Source organism: Rhinolophus sinicus, linkage group LG02 (assembly GCF_036562045.2).
Source record: "Rhinolophus sinicus isolate RSC01 linkage group LG02, ASM3656204v1, whole genome shotgun sequence".
NCBI classification, from domain to species: domain Eukaryota; kingdom Metazoa; phylum Chordata; class Mammalia; order Chiroptera; family Rhinolophidae; genus Rhinolophus; species Rhinolophus sinicus.
This window is the reverse complement of record NC_133752.1, coordinates 65,213,411-65,240,057: the sequence shown is the minus strand read 5'-3', so window position 1 is coordinate 65,240,057 and position 26,647 is coordinate 65,213,411. Positions and strand designations below refer to the sequence as shown.

The 26,647-nt window shown below is 33.8% G+C and overlaps 1 protein-coding gene across 23 annotated transcripts in view; it reads left to right on the top strand.

The window, feature by feature from the left end:
- Positions 1-26,647, top strand: part of ADGRL3 (adhesion G protein-coupled receptor L3) — a 748,795-nt gene that overhangs the window by 102,037 nt on the left and 620,111 nt on the right. Inside the window, exon 2 of one of the 23 annotated variants that reach the window (XM_074324495.1) lies at positions 24,028-24,072. The exons of the other annotated variants lie outside the window; for them this stretch is intronic. The gene's annotated coding sequence lies outside the window, so the exon portion shown is untranslated. The remainder of the gene's footprint in view (positions 1-24,027; positions 24,073-26,647) is intronic. 23 annotated transcript variants of the gene reach the window in all.

Here is a 26,647-nt window from a genome sequence, read left to right as displayed (position 1 = left end):
TTTTATTATTCAGCTTCAATAATGGCGAACATACAACATTATTAATGTTTAAAAATATTCACAAATTAAAATCCTAACTCATCATTTATGTTAGATTCTGAGACATAACTACAAATAATATGATTTTAAAAACCAAAGTGACAGAATTTGTGTATTTAATACAAACATAGCCATCATTTAAAGTAGTTATTTTGGAAAACTATACACTTATTCCAGTGATGAAGATACTGCTAAATCATTTTTCAAATGTAATGGATTAGAAGGTAAATCCCACTGTTTTGCCAAAAACTATATGAACTATTTCTTTCTTTTCCTCACCCAGCTTGTCTCAAAATATATTTTGACTTTTCAAAAAATGAAATCCATTTCCATTTCCAAAAGACAACAATATACTATTAAATGTAAAATGGACCTCACTGGTACCACCAAAACACTAGCAATTAATGAATATGAATTTAATTCTAACAGCTGGCTCTCAATTCAAAGAATGGTCCCGATATATCTTTTTAAATTAATGGAAAGTTAGCTGAATCATTGAATAATTTTTAAGGTGACTTAACAAGGAATCACATTTCTTAGTATATATAAATTCTAATAAACATTTAAAAAATAAGGTAGATTATTTTATAATATCAACCCACGTGACTCCCTATTTATAAGTTACCTTTATTGAGTTAACATACCAAACGTTTGCTTCTTGGGAGAGTAGCTTAGATAATAATGGCATAAGTGGTCAATTTTATGAATGGTTTCACAAACTACCTAGTATAGTTTGAGTCCATCATTTAATAAATACTAAACAATGCACACCAATTTTGGATAGTTACATAAAAAAACAGATTGACAGAAAAATAAAGATATATTAAACCTGCAAAAATCACAATTTAAAGAAATGTATTTAAACACAGCACAGAATCTGTGTTCTATTCACAAGGCATCATGTTCAGTATTAGCAGATGATAATAGATAGCATGTTTTTTCAAGGGTGTGAACACATTTATTCTCTGCCTTGGGTAGCAGCTGTGGCTGCTGTGCACAGATGTGACAGACTCTCCAGGTAAATGAGAGCTACAATGTTGTTTGTGTAGCCACTGCTGATAATTGTAGAAAATTTGTGCAGTAGCCCTCCTACCTTGCTCTTCTGCTGCATTCATAGTGGTAAAGAATTCATTGTGTGATTGGTTTTGCCTTCAGGTAATTGATTCAATCCTTGTTTCTCATTTTGTAGTGAAATGCATTTGATTTTAATCCAATACTTGTGCAACTCTCAAGGGAATACCCACTGTGCTATCGTAGATGAAATTCTCTTTGCACTTCAGGTCATGAGGCTTCCAGCTTGTTTGTTTATAATATTGGGTAAATGATTAAATACCCCACTACACCTTTGAGTTATGCTATTGACAAACAAACTCCAGAACGGCAACAGGAAGTGAGGAGGAACTTGTTGTTTTTTTATTTTTAAGCTCTATACTTGAGCTTTTTTATGTTGTACATTCTGACATTTAATAGTATATGAATCTTTTGGCTTTTGTATGCCTGTTATTTCTTTTGTATTCTTGCATCGGTTGTTATAATTTTCAGATTTTCATTTTAGGAGAAGTGTGTGTGTGTGTGTGTGTGTGTGTGTGTGTGTGTGTGTGTGTGTCTGTGTCACGTTCTTGTAATAACATTTTTCTGTGGTTCTAATTATGTCTGTTTTAACAAGCTCCAAAGGGCCTTGGAGTAACTTCTCTTGGGTGTCTTATTGATTTATATCTCATACATGAGTATTACTAATACAGTGAGTGCCTACTGAAATCTCAGAGCATTATAGATCTTCGAAAGCAAGTGTCTTCCTGTTATAAGATAAGAATCACCTGAAGTGATTCTGGCTGTCCTGGAAGTGCCCCACTTGGACAGTGCAGCACTGGTGCCTGCATTAGAATCCTGTGTCTCCGATACTACAACTCAAGTTGCAGGCAAAGAGATTCGATTTCTGGGCCATATTTATAGCTCATTACATTAGGAGAAAAGATTGAATTATTAGATAATGAAGACAAGATTGTATTATTCAATATCAAAGAACTAGTGTTTGTTATCAATCATAAGCCTTGTGCCTGGTGTAAACCATTTGCAGGAATAGTGTGAAGCACTTAATTCCTTGAAACAGCAGATCATGCAAATGATTTCCTTCAATAACTTCACTTTTCATCTATAATCAACAAAATATACAACACTTAAGTTTTGAATATCTTCTTTAGAAAAATGAGGTTTAGTCTGCATTTGTGCTTTTCAGTAGTAGGACGCATGTGTTAGAATTTCTTAATTATTGTGTCATTACAGAACTTGTGTAGTATCTTGTTCCCCTTCCTAGAAGAGTTTAAGTTTAAAGTATCAAAACAACTATATTACCTATGCTGTTGTGTTAGGATGGTGCAAAAGTGATTTCGGTTTAAAAGGTTAAAATAATTGCAAAAACTACAATTACTTTTGGACCAAACTATCAGAATGGATTATAATATCCATGAGGCTTCTGTTTACGTAAGTACATATATAGTTGGTGTAGGAAACACTAAAGTTGGTGGGGTGGGCAAACTCTTTCTAAAAAGTTAGTTGTACTCAACTTTAGTAATTGTTGCCTTGAGGAAATGTGGGTTCACTCTTACCAGATCTGATTTTTAAAGAGAAGAAGGGCATTTACATTTCCATGTGAACTTTCCTACTAAATCAACCTTTTTTTCTGTATTTCTTTAATACTAAATGGTTCATAGAAAAAAAAAAGTACAGTATTAAAGCCTTTTGGTTTTCTTTATCAGTCTGGGTTTTAAAAGATTGAGATGTAATTAACATAAACTAATATGCATACCTCTGAAGTGTTCAAGGATTTTTGACAGCTATATACTACTGTATAAACACCACGTAAAACAAGATTTAGAACACTCCCTTCCCCCCAGAAAGTTCCCTACTGATCCTTTCCAGTCAACTCCCCATCCCAAACTTGTGTAACCATTTTGTACAACTCTATTTTAAAGGGCAAAGAACTTCTGTCTACATCAGATGGCTATAAAGAAAACACAATGAACTCATGCATTTGTTCAGTGGAAGGAGGGAAGGGAACTAATAAGTATTCAACGCTCACTCTGTGATACCCCCTTTATTTCCATTATTGAATCCCCGTGTGTAAAAATTTTGTTTTTTAAAGCATTTTGTAAATGTAAGCATTGAGTTTCCTAATGAAAAAGTGACTTGCCCAATGTGAAACAATTAGTGGCCATGGTGAGAAAGAAAAGACAGAGCCCCATAGTTTTAAAGATTGTTTTTCTGCTTTTATAGGCCTGGAAATATATTTTTGAAAGTTAATATAATAATGAAAAATAGTTATGTATAAGATTGCCACCTGATGATAATATCTAAAATAGCTTCATCATTTACTAATTGCCTAACACTATTCTGAGATACCATTTTCAATCCTACATTCACATTTATGGGAAGGATTTTTTTTTTTTTTTTCTAGTTCACAGATTAGGAAAATAGGGATTAGAGATATTAAGTATGTTGTCCCAATTCACCTATCAAATGAATCATGGAGCTGGAATTTAAAGCCCATACTTTTTATAAAACTGTTTTGTTGTTATGTGTTCATGTTTTAATAGCACTGATTTTTATTTTGAAAGAAAACTGTTTTGATGAGTTATTCGTTCTGTGACAAATGTTCATAAATTACAAATATCAATTAATGAATATGAAATATGAAAGTATGCAAACCATATGTTGCCAAAATTATAGAAATTATATAGAAGAAAAAAGATATATTTTGTATGTAAACATAATGTGATACTAGAAAAAAACAATTTAAAGTGCTATTAAGGTGTACAGCATACTGTACTGAAGGGGGAGTTCTGGAGTCCAGACGTTGGATGATTAGCAATGTAATATTTTTTCCCACTAGCTGGAGGTTGAATAGTAAAAATTAATCACACCCCTCCTTTTTTTTTCTGTCTCATTTGTGAACCAATTGGGGAATTAAGATCAATCTGTTAGTTTTAAACTCATCAGGGCTAACTTAGAGAATGTAGCTTGGGTGAAAGAGTGGGCTTTCCAATTACAGCCTCCTGAAATGGTGACACCTCCCACTTTGTACCAGGCAGTAGCTGGAGAATCACAATTTTTCTGAAAGCAAGGACAAGACTTGTCCTAGTGACTTCCTAGTAGGAAGAAAAAGATGTTATGGGGGTGCAAGTCTGTGAAAAAGGGAAAGGGCCAGGAGAGGGTACCACAAAAGAATAATGACCTTGACACATTGACTCATTGAAAGGTAGTGTTTTACAATTCTTTCCCTTTGAGGGGAACAAATATGGGATGGAGAGAGAGCAAGATCTTGCACTGTAAAACTGCTTCTGAGAATGGAAAGGTGGTGAGGGAATACCAGCCTTTCCTCGGAAATGTGACAGTGGGAAGAGAGGAAGGCAGGAAAGGGTACCATGTATACTAAATTGTTGGTAACTGTTTTTACACCCCTTGAGGTTTCAGTGAGAATGATAGTAAAATGTTAGTGTACTCTTAGTGTTTTTAAGACTTCCTTAGGGGACATTTACTACAGTTAACCTGTTCATTCACTTGAGTCTGCTGCTAGTATGTTTATCCATCCTGGTACCATACCAACATTTGAAATTCACAATAAAATAAAAACCATTAGTGAAGGCATCAGACAATAATAAAAATAATGTCTGAAAAACTTCTACTTTAATTAAAAATTGGGGGCTATTGGGAATGAGAGATTAATGGCGTCATAAAGCAGAAAAAAATAAAACACATATGTAAAACTGAATGGGTTAATAGTTCTGAAGATTTACCTTGTCTTAAAAGGATCTCTGAAACTTTACTCTCAATAATGGATTGCGATTCTGAAGGTCATGAAGCCAAGGAAGGAGGAATTTGTGCAATCAACATTACTGAAATGATGATAGAGTATTACAGCTTACTGTCTTAGAAAGATAATACAATGGAAGAAGTACTATTTTGTTTTTCTTTTCTTTACAATAAAGTAAAAAAATATATTTGTTTGTCAAGTTCTTCAGTTATATTTTTGTTGCAGCTGTAGACAAAAGAATACTCCTTCAAATTATATGGATGGCTTCAAAGTTAATTTCAAAAGATCAGAATTTATTTTGAGTCATAAAAATGTAAAGCTTTAAATATTGCTCATTTCTAATTGATTTTCCAGAGGGGAGAAAAATGTGAAGGCTGAAAGGAAGTCACATCTGTCCATTACTTTTTTGGAAATCAATTTCAATTCACTAAATTAAGAGACTGCTTGGTCTACTATGTGGTTCAATTCTGAAGTCAGGACATCTGGTACCCTAATTTGACTCTGCCGTACTTGTATAATGGGGATCAAATGTTTAAACGCTTTTTTTTTTTTTTTGCCTCAACCAACGCTCTACAAATTAGAATGCAGGAGAGTGACCACTGGGGTTTGTTACTAGCACCTTATCTACTCATTGTCTCTGTGGGAAAATTAGTAAGACAGTTACTTCCACCATAATTCTTCTTCTTGTTCTGTGGTAATGATCATTTATCTGCACTAAATAATTTCATTCTTATGTACACAGCTCTCCTAATAAATCATGCATAGCACAGAGCTATCTTCAGATACAAATAACAACTCACGATTTAAAGAGGTTAAAAGGAAAAGGAAGGCAGATTGCTGATAACTCATTGGTTCAGAATATTGGTTTTTAGTTGTTTTAACCAGTGGACCTTCAAGGGATGGACATTATCCACAAAAACCTCACTACCACAACCTTCCACCCAAATACAATGGAAGATATGATTGGGTTGTCCCATAAATCATCTTTCAAAGAAAGCAAGCTGTTCTTGCAATAGGATAGCAGATGGAACAGCTTTTTTACCAGTGGGGGGTTTTGTTCTCTGCTGCCAAGGATATTGAGGAAAGAAGGAGTTATGCTAATTTATCTGTTTTTGTTCTTTGCAAGCTATTTTATGTATAAGGAACTCACCCATTTTGGGATCTAAGTTATTATGTTTTGGCACTTGGTACATAGCACAAATTGTGTGCTGAATGCATATGCACTGTTTAATCTGTAAACATTACCTATAAATGCCGTATCTGTTAAAGGGTCTTCTGCTTGTTGAATTTGAAAATGTCATGGGAAGGTTAAGGTCTAGAAAATATTCCAGGTAGTCTCTTGCTGCCCAGTTTCTAATATTTCAGGTAGTCTCTTGCTGCCCAGATCGTGTGCAGAATATAAGAGCTCTTAGAAAAGTAGAGATTTTCTTTTTCCTGGCTAAAGCCTAATAAGTAAAATATATAAAAGTGGACCAACTCTTAATTCTGATTAATCATTAAAAGATTATTTATTAAATGACCAGGTTTATAGAGGGATAGCGTGCTTAGGCTCTTGGTAAATTACTCATGGTATTGACTTCTGATATATATATATATAGAGAGGTGGTTTTGCTGTCTCTCCTGACTTGATACAATGACTGCTTAAATGCAGAATTGTGGTTTTTTCCCCCGTGAAGAACAATAGCGATTTTCCATTCTTTGGAATCATTCAAGGGCATGGGTTATTCTGGGGTGTACTCAAGTGATCAGTCCATTGAGACACATGATTATATCCTGCTCTTTGGTTCCTTCAAAGACAATATTTTACGAGAATTACTAGTTTTCTCAAGCAATCACATATGTATTGAAATTGCAAAATCAAATCCAAAATCCTTTGAGCTTTTGGGGAATAAACATAGCATGCGAAAAGGCTGAGCATCCTAATTAGGATTATTATTTTCTATGAAATCTTTAAGGTCAGTTTAGTTTATTGTTTGTTTATTTTTGAATTCTGTTCCCTTTTCTTTCATCCTTCTGCTTTTACTTCTCCCACTTCAGGGGAAGATAACTGAATCATCTCAGGTTGAGTGCTTGTGGACCATTACAAATTTAATGGCTCTAACTAAATTATGCATGCTATGTAGGAGTTAGAAAGAGTGGAAAGAGTACATTCCAGTCTAGGTTGTGATTTCTTATGTGTCTTGTATTATTTTGATATGAAAAGGATAAAAAAAAGATATCCAGAGCTTAGTCAAGGACATTCTACAGTGCGACAAATTTCAACATTAGGTGAAATAAGTCTGTTTTTTTTGAGCTTCTCATCCTGACTGGTGAATGATGCTGACAAAAAAAAAAAAAAAAAAAGGCAAAAAACAAAAAAAACAAACAAAAAAAATCCCCGCCATACTATTTTTAGTGCATTATTCAGGATGGTATAGGCTATGTTGCAGTGACAAATAAAAGGTTTTAACACTAAAGATTTGTTTCTTGCTTGTATACATTGCATATCAGATGGTTTTCTTCGGCACTTGTCTAAATCATGATGTGTAGACCCAGGTTGCTTCCATTTTGTTGTATTCCTTCTGGAATATGGCTTCTAACATTGTTAGAGTAGTTTACTCAAGCCCAGGTCTTCTTACCTGGAGACAGTTTTACTTTCCAGGAGATATTTGGCAGTGTCTGGAAACAATTTTTGGTTGTCACAATTGTGTGTGTGTGTGTGTGTGTGTGTGTGTGTGTGTTACTGGAATCTTGTGAGTAGAGGTTGGATGCTGCTAAACATTCTGTAATGCATAGGACAGCCTCCCACAACAAAGAAACATTAATTTCCAAATGTCATTATTATAGTTAAGAAATCCTGGTTAGCCTTAACAGTTTTTCACTCTTTGTTTTAAATGGAATCTGTTATCTAATCATCTACATACTCATTAATTCAGTCATTGGATACATATTGGATAACTACTATAATAAGAAATTGTAACTAATGTTTTTAAGCATGAATACATATGTGCAGACTTGATATAATCCAGGGTATCATGGAAGTCTACCTAAAGAAGGGACATTTAACTGAGATTTCAAGGAAAAGAGATAGGGAAAGTTGTAAGAGTGGCATGGGGTTGGGGTGGGAAGGAGGAGAATATTCAAAGCAGAGCTAACACTTTCTGAGACTGATGGAAATCAGGTCCAATTTCGCAAGAGGAGGAACTGCTCAGTTCTTGACCAAGATCTTAACTCACAGGAGCCTTGTCCCTGGCCCTCCCTTACTTCTGATCTGATAACTAGTCCCATGTTTGGCCATCCACGGTAAGTCTTTCATTTTCTACCCCAATTGCAGAACACAGAATTAAGGACTGTGCTTCATTAGGTTCCCCCAAACCACTCAAAGGGGTCAAGAAGATGTTCTGATTTCCAATACAGACTAGTCACAAATACTTTGGTGGTGAACCTCAGGATGTTAGGAAAGGGCTTTGTATGAGCTTAGGAACTAAGCCTCCAATGTCAGCATTAAAAAATGTAGTTCAAGTGATCTTGAAGGAGCGGCTGTTGAGGCAAGGGACCAGACTGGGATTGATTTTAAGTCTTGGATATGTAGATTTATAAGGTCTCTTCCTCCTACCAGGAACTTCTGGATACCTTGAAAGAAGGTTAGGGACCTAGAGACATAACAGGAGCCAGGTTTGGTTGGCTTTTGTGGGGCTTTGACTGCTGTTTTCCAAATCACCATAAAACTATATCTCAGTAAAGAGTCCTCAAGATGACTTCTTAGCAGCAAGTTAAATGCCAAATGAACTTACAGGATAAGTGTGTCTCATTTTCTCCACTATTTTCCAAATACATATCATGTTTAAAAATATAGTTCCAGATTATCATAATTTCTCTTACATGCATAGATATTTATTGAACATCTACTATGTGCCAAAGCTGTTTGGGACCCTGGGATATAACAGTAATTGAAAGTTTATGACTGCTCTCATGAAACTTAATTCTACTTGAGGGAGACAGATTATGAAAAAAAACACACAAAAAACTTACTGAATAAAATGATTCCAGACAGTGTTAAATATAATTAAATAGCACAAGGTAAATGTATATAGAGAGATCTGGGAATGAAGGTTACCTAGGCTACATTAAGGAGTTACATTTTGGATGAAACCTAAATGATAAAAAATAGGAAGCCTCTTAAGGATCTGGGAAAAAGCCAAAGTAAGAGCCCTGAAACATAAACAAACTTTTCTTATTTCATGCACAGAAAAGGCCACATTGGCTGGCATTTAGTGTGGTAGCCAAGTAGGGTAAAATATAAAGTTAGAAAGTTAGTCAGGGTCTAAATTATGTAGGATCTCAAAATGCCACAGTAGGAAATTTGAATTGTCATCTACTTTCTTGAAAATCATTTTGGATAGTTATAAGGAGAAGAATTGCATATTTGATTTACATTGTAGGTGATTATTCTAGTTACTGGATGGATAATGAACTGGGGATAAGCTGGGGCAAGAGTTGAAGACAGATCAGTTAAAGACCTTTGTAGTTTTCTAGGTAGGAGATAATGGTAAGTTGCTAGAAATGAACTATAAAACGAGCTAGTGTGACTTAGGAAGTGATTTGGAATTGTTCCAGTCAGTTCTGCATTATGTCCATGTTTTTTTTAGGACTGTTGGGATCATTTAAAATATTTGAGTACATTTTTTGCCAACATATCAAGTGTCTGGTATATAATTTGGAATCTCCTCTCTTCTTTCCACTTCTGGGAACTATCTAAAGGGAAGTAGAGAATTTTAAGCAATTTTTCTAAGGTCTCTTTTTCAAGATGCATTTTGTTCAAGACAGCAAAATTCCCAATAATACAGAAATTGAACAGTGTAAATTGATTTCTTTTGAAGTTTTTTCCTTAAGGCTTTGAAATTTATAAGCTTCTACCCAGACTTACCTTTTGTGTGTATTCAGTTTTTTTAATCTAGAAAGGTATAAGAGAGAAGTAAATTCTGAAACTGTAGATGAAAAAGCACTTGATTTCTAAATTCCCTTACAGCTCTGAAAACTTTGGTCACTTTATGATTGTGTAATTGTTTTGTGATAAACCACAAGGCTGAATTATATATTGTTCAAGCATATTACTATGTTTGTTAGAGCTGAATCTGGGAGACGATCTGGCAGGCTACTATCCTAGCTACTGGCACTAAAGTAGCAGCAATCATTTTAACTTTTTAAAATATAAAGCAGATTTTTGGTGGAATCATATACAAGTACTCCAGTAGGTTGCACAGCAGTTTTGACCCAAAGATTTATAGGATCCTTACAAAGGCTTTGCATTATGTCATAATTCAAGGAGTTGTTCGAGTACATTCATTATGTACTGCCAGGACCCTTAATGGGTTTATAGAAGTGCTGGAAATGGATCTCCTTACATCAAAAGCTGTTAACTTAGTTTTTCCTTCTTGGATAATGCATACATTAGTAGGCTTTTCTTTTTGTATTGGGTATGGTACTTTTTTGAATGGTGCAGTAAGAATGAATTGTGAATGCAGATTAGTGTAGAGTGAAGTAGCTTGTTTCCTAATCATATATGTGTGTGTGTGTGTATACGTGTATATATATACACACACACGTTTATATATACACATATGTGTGTATATATATATATATATATATATATATATATATATATATATATATATACACATTCTTTTTTTCGTTTTTTTTGGTGAGGGGAGGGAGGGTGAAAAGGCAAAAATGAAGATTCTATCCTTATAGAGTAACCAGAGACAATATTAGCCTTCTAATATGCCACACAAACAGTTTTAATAGAAAATGCTGTCTTAAAATCTTTTTAATCTTCTTTATCCTTATGTTAAAACTTAATAAGAGAGCGATTATTTCTGTGCATTATAAAAAAGGAAAATGAATAGGATCTTATTGTAAATAAATTAGTTTTTCAAACTCAATCTACTTAACTTTGGAAGAAGTTGAACAAGGAGATTCAAGATAGGGAGTTTAGCTCTGGATTGCTAATAGGACAAAATGTTACCTTCTCAGAACTCCATTGCTTCCAGCAGCAAAAGCTATCTTGTGTTCATATCGATTGTTTTGAGGACCAAATGAGGTAATGCTTGGAAAAGTTTGTAAATCAGGAAGTAGTGTAATGTCATTATAGTTCTCATGATTTGAGTCATTGCTCCTTTAAGAAGAATTACTGACACACACTGTCTGCTGCAGTCTTCTCACTGTGTTTGATGGAGTTAGCCCATGCTAGTCTACAAAATGATAAATCTTCACATAAGCATCATCAGGGTCCCTCATCAGGATAACAGCTCAATGTCACCCCGACACACTTACACTTATACAATTATAGTGCACATCACAAGTTTGCCCAGTTGCAAGACCTGTAAGATTCTGAAATATGAAAACTCCCTCAATTAAATTTTATGTTTTTTTTTCTTTTCTTGGCAAATTTAATATTCCAAAGAATTTAAAATATTTTAAATGGGATTATTATGTTGACAGTCACATTGCTAATTAAATATCATATTTGTTTAGGAATTATGAATGGTCAGATATTTGGCCAGTTTTATAGATTTTTCTAATTCAATCTTTCCAGCTCTCTTGCATTATTATGACCATTTTAGTTAGAAGAAACCTTGAAACTTACAGATATTAAGTAACTTGTCTAGATAACAACATATTTGAAAATTGTATAATTAAGAACCAAGGTGCCTGGTTTTAAAATATGCACCAAAATACTGCTTTATCCCAGGATCATTTTTGGGTGAAAAACCTAAGAATGATTTTATATAGAAATGTAGCATTTTCAGAAACTCAAAACAACACTAATCAAGGAAAACACATGACAATCTTTCACTTTCATTTCATTCTGGGGAAAGAAATTTTCAATTCTCTCTACAACCACTTGGAATTAATTACTAAGTAATTTGATAGATATCTTTACATCAATATTACTTTCTACCCAAGGTATTTAAAGTTTTTCTTTATTTTTTACTTTGTTAAAAACCTGGGTGTATTTTACATGTTTCTACTCAGAGCTAAGAAAAGGATGGCGATGTCTGGCTAATTCCTGAAAAGTGATTTAGCATATTCTGCTAGCCCAGAAATTCTTACACCCCCCTCCCATGTGTCATAGTTGATGTGCAGTTTTGAATATACAAAGCTTTAACATTTAAAATCAACAGGCATAAAATTGAATCCCAGCTCACTATTTGTGAGACTAATATATTAAAATGCATTGCATCCCACTGTGCTCAAATTTGATCACACATGAAAAACTATTCATAAAGTTTTTGTAATCTGTTTGAGAGTGTTCTGTAAACTATCAAATGCTGTATAAGTAATTATATTGATTAATTATATTATGTAATAAACTATAGGTCACTGGCAATCCAGTAACATAAGGTGCTCATGTCTATGAGTAACTTTGTTAAATTTTAAATATAAAAGATACTAAAATAATGTGCATGTTCTTTGAGCAATGGGCTCTGCTACGGACTGAATTTGCACCCTCCCCCAATTCATATGTTGAAGCCCTAGCCCCAATGTGAGTGCATTTGGAGATAGGACATGTGAAAGAGTAAGAAAGGTTAAATGAGGTCATAAGTGTGGGGCCCTAGTCCAATAGGACTAATACCCTCATAAGAAGAGGGAGAGACACCAGAGCTCTCTCCTCCAGGTGAGGACACAGTGAGAAGGCAGTTGTCTGCAAGCCAGGAAGAGGGCTCACCAGGGCCACATTGGATGCGACTTTGATCTTGGACTTCTAGCCTCCGGAACTCTTGAGAAATAAATTTCTGTTGGTTAAGCCACCCAGTCTGTGGTATTTTGTGATGGCAGCCCCAGGTCACCAATACACTATCTTCAATATACTAATATATTTAAGAATAGTTGTACCAAATAGAAAGAGTAGTAAGTTACTAGTAGTTAAGTTACACGCAGGAGAGAGATTTTAAGGAATTGACTCAGGCTGGAGAGGCAGGTAAGAAATGATGTTGGAGTTCTGAGCAAATACTCAGGTAGAATTTCTGTGATGCAGCCTGAAGTAGAATTCTTCATTCCTTGGGGAACCTCTTGTCTTTGCTCTAAAGACCTTCAACTGATTGGATGAGGCCCACCCATATTATGAAGGACAATCTGCTGCTTTACTTAAAGTCAACTGATTGTAAATGTTAATCACATCTAGATGTGATTACAGCGATATCTAGATTGGTGTTTGGCGAAACAATTGGTCCTCATAACCTAACCAAGTTACCCATTACACTGCTGTAACAATTTACAAATTTAATTACTTAAAACAACACAAATTTATTACCTTACAGCCTGGATGTCAGAAGTCTGAAATAGTTCTCTATGGCCTCCAACCAAAATGTGGGCTTTATGGAGGTTTTAGGAGAAAATCCATTTCTTTGTCATTTCCAGCATCTAGATGCTGTCCCCTGCTCTTGGCTCATGGACTCCATCCTCCATCTTCACAGCCAAGTTCTTTGTCTGCCATTTCCCTAGTTCTCTCATATACCTCCTTCTTCCCCTTATACGGACGGGCCCTTATGATTATGTTGGCCCTACCCGGACAATCTCATCCACCAGGTGAGCAGATTAGGGTCCTTAGTTGCAACCTTAATTCCACTTTGCCATGTAACATAAGATACTCACAAGTTCTGTGGTTTTCACTTGGACATCTTGGTATGCATTTTGTTCTGGCTACCTCATTCACTGATCTTTGCGGACAAAGAAGAATATGGTAATTGTTGAGAATAGATCTTTTTTGTTGAAACCACCAAAGATAGCCTTAGGTGGTGTCATGCAGGGCGGCCTGCGGGGTCTCTGGTCCCGCTCCCCACATAAGAATGCAGGATATGGTGAGGCCAAAAAGGAACAGCTATGGAGCCATAGATAGGGGAGTCAGACCACTATATTCTCGCCGGCGGCATCCGCCTCTCGCAATCCGCGCTTGCTAGCTCAGCCACCATCTTCCTGCTAGCTCCCATTTTCCTGCTAGCGTAGCCACAACAGTTATATTAGTGGCCAATGGCTCACTGGTTACAGCTGATGGCCAACTAGCCATAGCTGATGGCCATCCAATCACAGTTGATGGCCATTTACTACCTGAGCAAGCACCTTTTAGTGTGAGGCCTAGAGCCTGGAAACTGCACTTCTGGCTCTGTCCCCACAAATGTCTATCTCTTCCTCCTTCTAATCAAGTTCATCTGGCAGGTGGCTTTATTTTGCCCCCATTTTCTCATCTATAAATTGAACAAATAGTTTTTGAGAGGATTAAGTGGGTTGATACTTGTAAAGCACCTAGAAGACTTGATTAGCACATATCAAGAAATCAACTCATTTATCTCTTGTTATTCTCATTATAGGTTTCAACTGTGTTTGTTTTAGAGCATTAAAAGTAATATGACTTGTTGGGGGAAAGAGATAGATATGATAATCAGTTTCTTTCATAGCTTTTCTTTAGGTTTTGTGCAGTTCAGGATAACTCTCTTTTTCTGTTTGAAGCTATCTAAAGACGCAGTGACATTTTCTATATATATATATATATATGTACCTACTAAATCAAAGATACTTTGTGCCTGGAAACGGAAACAAATAGACAAAGCATTGCCAGAGAGGTTAAAGAGTACATTGAAATAAAAGCGTTTAAAGGAGGGATTTGGTTGTATCCTGACAGTTTAACCTGATTTCAAGAAGGAGGCGGGAGTTTTAGAAACAGATACAATAGGGTAGCCTTGATTATTTTTAAGACTATATAGCCTTATAATTACATATAAATCTTCTGGTAGAAAATCAAAAGTAAAACCTGATTAGTTTACAAAATTGACTTCAAGCATTGATTTGTGTTTGCTTCTAATGTTTTATTGTTGGAAATGAGAAGTAATCCGCCAAATATTTCTAGGACCTGGTATCTCAACAGGTAAATGTGGAAGAAGCAAAGATGATGTATCTTTTTTATATTTAAATGGAGAATACTTACAAAACATTTGGTATGCATTTTTAATTTTAAGATTTTTGACAGCAATGGTCACATATTAAACTTTTTTGCAGGTTTCTGCCTTGGCTCTCACAATTCTAGTTTCTGAAAAATAGGAGTTTACTAATTACATTGGCATAGTTAGGGAGAAGCTAGATTTCAACTAAGCCACGGGTAATACAATCCATTAAATCATACATGAAATTGAATGTTAAATTCTAAAAGCCTCAAATAATAACCTTATTATCGTAGTTAAAGTTCTTATTGTGTGGAATTTTGACTTGTTTACTGAATGCATTGCTCAAAAATAGTATATAAAATTTTATGACAGGTATTGTACTGTTATTTTTATTTATATTATAGTGCAATCTTTGGATATTAACATATCCTGATATACTAAGGCAGAAGTACTACTGAAATGTGAGTAGAAAACTTTTTCAGTAACTCAATAGAATACCACCACTTTGAAAGTTTCATGTGAATTCTCATTCAACAGGCTTTTCCTTTTTTTCATGTAAAAAATATTTGTTGAGAATGTTCCAATACTAGTTCTAGGTGTTGAGGACAGGTTACATGACAGAAAATATTCTGCCCTATATTATATTCTAACTTTTTGTTTTTTCTAATATGATCTTTTTTTTTTTTTATCTTTCCTGGAAATTTTAAGTTAGTATTCTTTTATTACTGGTTATATGAAATAAATTAGAGGAGTAAACGTATATTTAATGTAATAAATTATTATGTAAAAAGTTAATTTTGGACTAGTAGGATTAAATAGCTTACTGTGAAATAGGAAGAGAAAGGGTGGTCTTTGTGTGAATAAAAAGTTATTGATTACTTGCACATTGCAGAGCATTATGTCCCTTTAGGAATACGAGAAACTTTTACATTGAAAAGTATCACTTCCATATAGGAAATTAAGAAATAGAGCTAGAGGGAAACTGGGACCTAGCGAGTTAAACCATTTGCCTATGGTTAAACAGGTGAGGAAGCAGAGCCCACCCCTGACTGGAAACCAGCTGTGTTTTATTCCAACATAAATACTGTTAACCCAAAGGAAACATGACATCTTGGTTTGTAAGCTACTCAATCTCCTGCGTGAAATGCGTCCAGTGTCTGTACGCTGTTAATATACACTGTGTTATGAGGAATTTGAAGTCTCTTTGGCCACATTGTTTGTAAGTATTATTACACAGGGGTCCTCTTGTTTCAGAACAGTTATAACCTGTTGGAATCCACATGCAGATCAAAAAACTCATTTTATTTCAGTGGAAATTCTAGGAAATATATGATTTTCTTATAGGTTGCAAATGAGCACTTAAATGTTTATTTCCTATATTATTTTCAAATATTTATTGTTTAATTATAAGAGAAAAATAAGTCCTCTATAAACATTTTTTTTTAATCAAGAAATTTAATTTTGAATCATCCTGAGCATGAAATCATTTTCTGTAGTTGAAATTTACTGGTCACTTTTCTCCTTGTGCGGACAGAGCCAGGAGTGCAGTTTCCAGGCTCCTGGCCTCAAGTGGAAAGGTGCTGGCTCAGGTAGTAAATGGCCATCAACTGTGATTGGATGGCCATCAGCTGTGGCTAGGTGGCCGTCAGCTGTAACCAGTGAGCCATTGGCCACTAATATAACTGCTGTGGCTATGCTAGCAGAAAATGGGGGCTAGCACGAAGATGGTGGCTGAGCTAGCAAGAGCGGATTGCAGCTAGCAAGTGAGGTTGGTTGGCAGAGAGAAGTTGATGGCAGGTTGTGGATAGTGTGGCTCCTGCTTCCTGTGTCTCCAACCCAGCCTCCAGCGAGAAGATAGGCTCCACCCAGCGGAGCCTATCTATGGCTCCGTGGGTGTTCCTGTTTGGCCTCACCATATCCTGGGTTCTTATGCGGGGAGCGGGACCAGAGACCCTGCATACCACACTGCAAGACATTCCTTTTTTTCACATACATGGAAAAGTTTCGTCAATGTAAGAAAAGTTTATTTCGTTAATGTAAACAAATGCTATCTATTAAGGAAGATTTTACAATAAGCATTTCTTGAGTAGTAACTATTTGCTGCGTGCTGAGTATAAGAGGATGCATTTGTCAATCTCTTTCCTAACGAGCTAAATACCAGGGGTGCCAAAAAAAAACCAAAACACATTTTAAGAGATATTATCTATGTATTACTTTTCAAAGTTGAATTGAATTACCATAGCAATGTGTAATATGACATTCACTCAAAAGATAGCATTAATCAAGTGAATGCCAGCCTCATTCATTGTATTACAATTTTAATACAGGTTTTTCCTTAAAATGTGTATACATTTTTTTGGCACACTCTGTGTTTAGAGATCTATTCACTTTGTTTAAATGTTGTCTAACATACATAAGGAGAAATCTGGTCATTTGCTCTTCTATTAGATATTTTCAATAGAGGAAGTATTTATCATTATATCTATTCATTGAATTTACTTTAAAACCATTGTAAAATAAATCATAAAAACTTATTTAAAAATTTAGGCAGCAAACTAATACTATTTCTAGTAGTAGCTACAATTACTTGTTTAATGTGGAAAAAATACATGAACTTTTATTAGATACGTTTTATTTAGAACAATTTAATTTTAATTATGAATTGTTTTTGCAGTGTTAAAGATATCCAATTAACCAACTACCCAATTAAAATGTAATTAGAAAAAAATAATTCAAAGTTTGATATTAGAACATATGTAGCCAAGAAATGTCTGAGGATTGTTATTATTAGAGAATGGTAGTTTTTTGCCAAACTATTTTCATATTTTATACAATAAGCTCTAAATTCAAACCTAAGTTTAAATTTACATGAGCCAAAACCTTGAAAAATATGTAAGACAGAAATTTGAAGACATAAGGCACACAAACATATTTAGTACTCTTTTTGTACTGAAAGTTATCCACAGTCAACAAAAATCCACATAAAGTAAGGTATTTTGGTAAGCACATGACTATTAAGCCATCTAACAGCTATTTTCAGTGAAATATCTAAGATATTTGGAAGAGTTTTTCTATGATGTTAATATTATTGGGCAACAGAGCCATCATTATTAAAAATTACAAATAAAATATTTTATTTTTGCTTTGAAGATAAAGCAACTAATATTAGAGGAAAGAATACCAATTTATCTTATGAGTTTAAGAATACTGAATGGTTAATTATACCGAAAAGGCTAGATTTGTGTTGGAAAATTTAAAATTTCCTTTCTTTCGGGGAGCTTTTGCTCAGGTGCTTTGGGTAAATATTCAACGCAGTGTGTGTTAAATTTGAGCTATGCAACTCTCATTGAAGTTAATGGGAATCTCTGGGCTAAATCTGCTCATGCTGTGCTAAACATATACCCCCTTAACATTTGAGTAGTTTTTCGGCTATCGTGGATACTAAAATAGAGTTATCATGGCCCACAGTATAAATATATATTTAGATAGTTTTAAAAATATTTATTTGATATACGGTTATGCAAATTTTTGTATCAAGCTCAAATCTAGCTCAAACCTTTTAATATTGAAAATATGTGGGTTAAGTGAACTACACTATACATTTTACTTCAGACAAGACAGGGATGCTATGCTTCATTTTGCCTTCATTTTACTCTATGCTGTGGTTTGGAAAAGAAGCCATTACTGAATAAAGTAAGAAAACCCAATGGATATGTTCATGTAATGCCATATGTTAGGAGTATTCTTATAGTTTCCCTCTTTTTCTCAGTGGTCCTTATTTTTAATCTAAGTACATCCAAATCTTGAAAAACATTCTATCTAGTGAAGCTACACATTGAGTTTCACCGATTTATTTTTTTTCCTTCCTTTTGCTGGTTGAGGCAAAATACACACTCATACATGTGTCCTATAAAGTTTGCTCCTAGCTTGTTTTCTACTTTAGTACAAGTAGATGTTTTATCATTAATATGCTTTGCCATTCTTTTTTAAATACTTGATTTATAGAAACTCAAAACTGTTGCAAAGCTAATTTATCAGATATTTACTGTATTATGTGTTGATTTTGGATGGTATTATTTAGTTGTAGAATCTTGTGTCTTTATAAATAGTCAACAGAGAATAACTTTTTGATCATCGAAGAATGATGATAAAACAATTCTTATTTAGTATTTTCTGCTTAACTAGGTCCAGGTAAGAAACATCCTAGGTTTTGCTTTGACTGTTAGTGCTTTATATTTGTGTGAAGAAACTTTGATATAGGAAGTTTCTGATGAAATATTAATACAAGAAGGACATGTAATCTGAAAATATATATTAAATGAGAGAATATAATAGTGATATAGTATATTTAAAGAAAAGGCAATTAAAGTATTGTTGAAGGTATTATTTTGATTTTGATAGAACAATCATAGAATAATTCTACAACAGACTTCCTTTACAAAATTTGGGTTTCCCTGTTCCAGAAACACTTTGTTTTTCATTCACAAATGATGTTATTGAAGATTACTATCTAAGCATAAGTCACTGTTAAATACTCTAAAGGATAGAAAGATGAATAAAGTACTTTTAATAGAGGAGAGATTATACAGTTAAGAGTGATGAAAACTGTTTTGGACTTACTGAGTTCAAAATGCCTCTAGATGCAATAAAGAAGTACTTTCTAGTTAGATTAAAATTTGAAGTTCACAGTTTTAGTAGATATTAAAGGGACAGATTTTATAGTTTTGAGCGCAGAAGTGTTAGTTGAAAATCTGGGATTCAAGTAGATCACTAAAGAAAAACAAGTGGAATAAGAGGTTAAAAGGCTTTAGAAATAATACAAATAAGAGAAATAATTTGAAGAGTTAGGAAGAGATTGTGAAAATAATAGACAAGGACAAAACAATTTGAAGAAAAATGAAGTAATCAAATAATCTAAATGTTCTGCAATGTTATTGGCATACCAACCTAGAAAAGGCAATTTAATTTATTAATCAATGAGTATGTTTAGTAGTTTGAAAGAGACAGAACTTGGGTTCTAAAATTTTGACATGTGAATGGAAAACGAAGAAATTAAAGCTGCATTAAAACACTCAAAAATTATATCAAGAAATTGGTCATGAGAATAAGGAATTAAGTATAATGGTAGTATGATATAGAGCAGAAATTAATGGATAATTTTTTTGTTGATTTGTTTTTTTTTTTTTTTTTTGCATGGTAAAGATTTGCATATTTTTCAATAGGAATATGTGTTAATTTATAGTGCAAACTGGGTCACTACTGACAGTGAAAAGGGGCTATTAGTATTTACTCCAGGACAGTAGGCATACACTGAAACTGTGCCCAGCAAACTAAGATATAATAGCTACCCTATTTATAAGTAGAGGGAATTAGCCTAATAATTTTTAATGCTAATCTGTTGGGTGGACAAGATGGGGTAGCATGGAAAGCTTTTAGGATTCTAGGTGATGTAGAAAACAAAAACATTGTGACATATATTCCTGAGATAATTGCATCTAGTGACAGTTTCCCAATGATTGGTCATAATGTAGAGGCAAAACTTGTAAGGCCTACGCCAGTTGTTTCATTAAATATTAAAGAGTATCTCCCTTACAATGAAAGGGAATGACAGAAACACAGATATGACATGGTAAACAAATTTTACTCAGGCATGTATCCACGGCATATAAAGGAGTATGACAAAGAATACTGTACATTATAAGAGAAAATAGCCAGATTTTTTTTTTTTTTTTCAGATATAATACGGGACGTCAAAGATTTAGATAAAACTTTGTTTCACATTTTAAGTAATATTTTTTTCCCCTAAAAGTAGAGTATTTTCCTGATAAATGTGGTTGGAATGTTAGGTGATATGATTGGCTTCTCTTTACACTAAGAGGGTCTCATTTGATTTGTTACACTATCGAATTTGCCTAGTCCTCTTCCTGCCTTATTGTGTACTGTTCTCTGTAGTCCTTCAAGCTGAAAATTGATCTCCAGTCAGTAGTGTGCAGTGATTCGACCTGCTCCAAAATCATTCCTGCTCTGTGAATGAAATTCATCGTGGGAGACTTGATTACTATCTCTCTTAGGCCTGACCTGGTTGAAAGGGCTGTCAAGCTGACTGAAATTTGGATGCTGTGGACGTTTGCCATAAGGAATTCTTTGTTCACCAAAAGAGCTAAATTGAGCAGAGATGAAGGACTGGTGTTTATTGATTTCTTTCCCTCCTTGCTTCTGAGCAGCTAGAGGACAGGACACAAATTTAAATGCTATACCCTCAGCATTTAAGTAATATACTCTTACAAGTCTTCTTGATATGATTTCACATAACTTTATAAAACAAAGCAAGTTTTATATTTGAAAAAAAGAGACATATTTAGCTAGCTAATCGAAACCCAAAGAGATTTCGACCCAAAGAGATTATCTGGGTTTATAGTAGGTACTCTTGAAAGTTGATAGTAATGTCAGTTTCCTTCCTATAGGGATCAAACCATCCTTTGTTTGAAATGAAAAGTCAGTTCTTTGATGTTTCACTGAGGCTTTTCTTCCTTTTCCTTCTTTTTTTTTTTTGTGTGTGTGTGTTTCTAACTTATTTGTTTTAAAAAAGAAATTAAGTTTTCTCATTTATTAAAAAAAAAAGAAAGAAAAAAAAGATAGATGCTCAATGAAAAGCCCACCATACAGAAAATTAGAGGAGAATAAAATCAACTGATATTTCTATAAAAATAATTTTTGTTAAATTTAGGTCACTATTCTTTCAGATATCTCTTTGTGTTCATATATTGAATTGATGGTGTTCTGTAAGCTGCTTTTCTTTACTCAACAGTGTGTTATGACAGCTTTGTAAGGCAATGATTATAGGTCTGTGTTCTCTTTTTATGACTGTACAGGATTCAGGTATTGAACTGATTTTGTAATGATGGGCATGTGGAGGTGTTCCGGTTTTCTAATATAAGCAAAGCTGAGGAATAACTTTGACTTACTCATTGTTTGTTGTCAGGAGAGAACTCTTCAAGTGGCCTGAACACACAGGGATGTATTAGCAGGGGACACACATGCCTCCTAGAACCTCAGGATGTTCTAGCCTCCTTTAGCGCTTGGAATCAAGAAATAAATTGGGGTCACTTTTGGGTATATTTCATTCTGTTAGTTTCTCTTTAGTATCCGCCGGCAGTCTTTGCATCTGTATGTTTAGTGGAAAATGTCTACTCCAGTACTACATGTCCTCACAATTTAATTTTGATTAAAGTTTTCATTTTTATTTCAAAATTCCAAGGATAGAGACAGTATTTGGTGTCAAGGGGCTCTTGCTTTTCTAATCAGTTAGGTTCAAAGGAGGGGTAATGTAGCCAGCACACTCAGCAGGGACAAGGGAGGTAGTTTGTGATGACGGAGAGAACACTTTTGCATTCAAGTGTTTTTGTGCCCATCTGATTATAACCCTAGGATAAATACCTCTAAGTAAAGTTTCAGATAAAAAGTACGTACTGTAAATTTTAACATATCCAGTCAACTTGATTATCAGAAATGTTTTCCCAGTAGACACTCCTTCCAGTAATACCTGAAATGTTTTTTTCTTTGATGCTTACACCAACAATACTTAGTTGTCAGTCTTTTCACTTGGAACATATGTCATAGCCAAAAAATTATGACAAATTATGTTTCAATGAAATATGTTTAAAAGCAAAGTTAAAATATTATACATATAATTCCCAGTGTCTTTTCCTTCTGTTTAAATTTTCACATATATTTTATGGTCTCTTTTGTTCAATTTATAGGAGCATTTTTTAATATTTGGTTTATTAGTATTTTGTCTATCATTGATCACAAGTTATTTTCCCACTTAGACTTTCTACGTTGTTCATGCTGGTTCTGTCATACAGACATTACTTTTTTTATTTAGTCAATTATTAAGCAATATGAAATTTTGGGTTTGAGGAATATACACTCTAAAATAATGTTAACTTTACCTGTACATAATAGTTTCTAACATTGCTAGGTATAAATTGCTAGTAGGGAGATATATATGTATGTATATACATTTACTTGCAGAGTTTAGTCATTTTTCTCACTTGAATGCATATATTGAAATTTCAAGTCAGTTTTTTCTTTCCTGACTTGGGACACTAGGAGTACAATCTTTGAACTTTTCTAATGGGACTGGTAATAAAAAGGTGGGCACCTTCACTTTTCATTGGAGTAGCCAAATTTCTAGGATATTGTGGCTTCATTTCATCTACTGTAAAACGAGACAGTTGGAACTATAATTTTTACAAATATGCAGCATCTGTAATTTATCAGACTATTTACACGTGTTCTTCATTTGTCATTTCAAAACCGTAAGATAGGTTGCCTACTTTTTATGTGGGGAGACTCTGAGGTTCAGAGAAAGGAACTAAACTTTGTTATCATGTGGTTAGTATGTAAATAGAACTGAAATGTGAATTTTAGTTCTGTCAGAATAAAACCTGTCATATCCCTAATTATCATGTATTTATATATGTATTTATTAAAGTGATACAAGCTCTTTGCACGAGAAACTTGGTTTCCAACTGGGAAGAGGATGTGTTTAATGAGTGTTTGTCATGCAGACTAGTGATTCCTAAATACAAGAGCACCAGTTCTGGAGGGTTTGCAAATATGCAAGAACATTTTCCTTTGTCATGTTGACTATGAGTTGCCACTGGTATTTAATGATTGGGGTACAGCGATATTACACATTTTGCAATGCCTATTTCAGGTCCTAGAATAAAGAATTTCCCCCACATTTTCCACTGGCATCTCCATTGAGAATCAGTTTTTCCCTATGAGATCTCTGTAGGACATTGCTTCTTGTTGTATTACTAGAAGGATATGTGTTGTATGATATGCAATACCTTTTCACTTTAGTCTCTTTGTATGTACTGACAATCTCCTAGAGTAATAACCACAAATAGGAACAGCTATACTAATGGGACAATAACTATTACCACCGTTTTACCATCTAACCCAGATTCTCAATACTAGGCACATTTGTTTACTAAGAGAATATCCCAAGCTTCATGAGGTTATAGAGTATACGGATAATCTGTTTCTATGATATGACTTTTTCCCTATCAGAATATTTAACTGATAACTACCCTCAGGCTTATATTCTGTTAATAGTTAACTATCAAAATAACTCTACTTTTCAGGGGTCTTTCATGTTACTTTCTCTTGGGCCATGTTTTTCTCTACTCGGAATGCCGTTCCCTTTTTAGTTTACCTCAGTAGATCTAACCCACTTTTCATTGTGTTCAGGTACATTTCCTCCTGGAAGTCTTCCCTAAAGTCAGAGGTGTAGGGGTAAGTGTTCTTCGTTTGCAATTCCAGAACATTCTGTCCATATTGCTTTTAAAGAATTTACTGTATTTCAGATTTCTGTTCTTGCTTCCCCTCTGGCCTGTAAGATCCTTAAAGATAGGAGACAATGTTGATTTCAGTAGATAAAAGGTTATAGAGTCATTTCTCTATGATTGGAGTTAAATTAATGTTTGAACTACTATTGATGAATATACCACCAAGGTGAGAACCTTGAGAGCGATTTTTGGAGTGAGCTGTCCTTGCACCAATTCAAACTATCAAAACACTGGATTTTGTTTTGGCATTCTTTTGATTGTAATAAACCTTGTAAAATATTTTGTTATGTCCTCGTCACAAAAGAGATGCTTATATGGCTTTAAATCGATCACAGAATTCTAAATCTATCATCAAATTTGGCAATAGATATGATTTAAGGGTTAATAAGACTAATTTTTTGTTAAAATTTACTCTGCAAAGGCTTTATTCAAAAACTAAGAAATAATTGGCATTAAATAAGCAATTTAGTCAAAGTAGAAGATAATCACATATACTTTTCAAGTAAAGTAGGAATAGAAATTAACACCCATGAATAGGAGAGAACACTTGGAAATTTATTAATGACTTCTATTTCTATTGTGCACTATCATCATGAATTGACTTACAAGCTTATAGCTTGATTAAATCCTAAAAAAAAAACAACAACAACAAAAAACAAAAAAAACTTTAGTGGGCCTCTGCCACTATTAAAATGCAAATATTTGACATTAAAAGTATAAGAAAACACTGCAAATGGAATTCTTGGATAATTAAGTATTCTAATTTAAAGGAAGTTCAGATTGATAAAGTGTGAACTAGATATTTCAGTTTTCTAGTTATATTACAAATATTTCTAAAATACTTTAGCTCATTATTTTAGAAGTAGGGCTTTATAAAAATCATATATCTTCTTTGATGCAGGATCTTATAGTGCCTGAGGATCAAAATATGAAGTTTCCAACTGTAAATGTGGGTCATGAATGAAATTATGTGACATATCTCCTGAGTGCAGGACCTACTCTAGAGAATAGCGTTTTAAGAATAATTTATAAAATGTTTTCTTGTGATTTATCTCTTTTTGTTAAAATTATGTGCAGTAATAAAGAGTTGAACTTTTTAGTTGAGGTTTTATTGATAATTAAGTTTTTAATGTGTCTGTGAAATATAAGCTCTTTTGCTAATCAATGTTAGTGACCAAAATGGAATACTAATTCAAATAAGTAAATGATTAGAGGTTGACAGAAAAACTAAAATATCACTTAAATTAAGTTCTATTTCTCCCGTTATGATATTTATCTGAGCTTGCTTTCAGCATATCAATAAACCACAGATTAAAATGGACTCGTTTGAGTCCAAGTCCTAAGCACATGATGATATTTATTGAATCCTTATTTTCTTTGGACTTTTTTGTAAATTAAACAAAAAACAATACATTGTGAACTTTCAACAATACTGACATTTTTAATAACTTTTAATCATACTGATGTTGCTGACAGACCTAATATCTTCATGATCAACTAGCTATGCTATATAAAGTTTTATCACATAGAGCTGTAATGACTCAGCGGACATGATTTGAACTCTTAAACTTTTGAATTCTTATAATTATGCACTAATGGGATTCTGGCTTACTTTGGGTTCTGTTGTATAGGGTACTACTGGTAAGACATTACAATATATGTATGTATAGTATAACATCCTGGGAAGGCACTAAATTAGAAGCTGCCTTAATTTTATTTGAGACTGTCTCTTATATGTTGTTTCCTCTCTTCTGAATATGTACAGTTCTGATTAAAACTTTATGTTTTATGGAACTTCCTGATCTTTGTATTACCAAACATCCTTCAAATTAAAATTTCATTTGCAAAAACTTATAAAAATATTTCCATAATTTACAGATAATCTAAATGTATTTTTTTTTTTTTAATCTGAGGATTAGAATTGATTTTCTAGAAGACTGGAGAACAGGGAGAGAAGTTCCACCCTTGGAACTTTTTGTAAAGTGCTGTGTTCCTTCTGGTGTAATCAGGAAAGAAACTCTGAGGAGGATACTGTGTAGTGGAGGGATATTAATTACTTGTAACAAAGTTTAAAAGGGTATATTTGGCATGAAATAAAAGTAAATAGAAGCATTTTCAAGTTTAGATTAGATACCTAATACTTTGTTGAGAAAAATACTATCAACAGTGCCCATCACTAAATGTTGTATGGGGCAAACTTCCTTTCTCATGCAAACAGTGATTAGTTTCTACAGGACTAGAAAATGTGCCTCCGAAGCCAGGTTTCTCTTGCCATATTTTAGGACCCTGGGAAGACTTCTGCAAATGTCTGCAATTGGATTTTACTACGTTAATCTCTCTCTTTTTCTCTGGTTAGGAACAAAACACATGAATAGAATTTTCTATAATATATATTTTAAAAGACTCCTAGAGAAGACTATAAAATGTATTTTTTCGAATTTAGTTAGATTTTTGAGACAGCTTTGGTAGGATTTTTCTATTCATCAAATTGGATTTAGGAAGAGAACTATCGTTCTAATAGG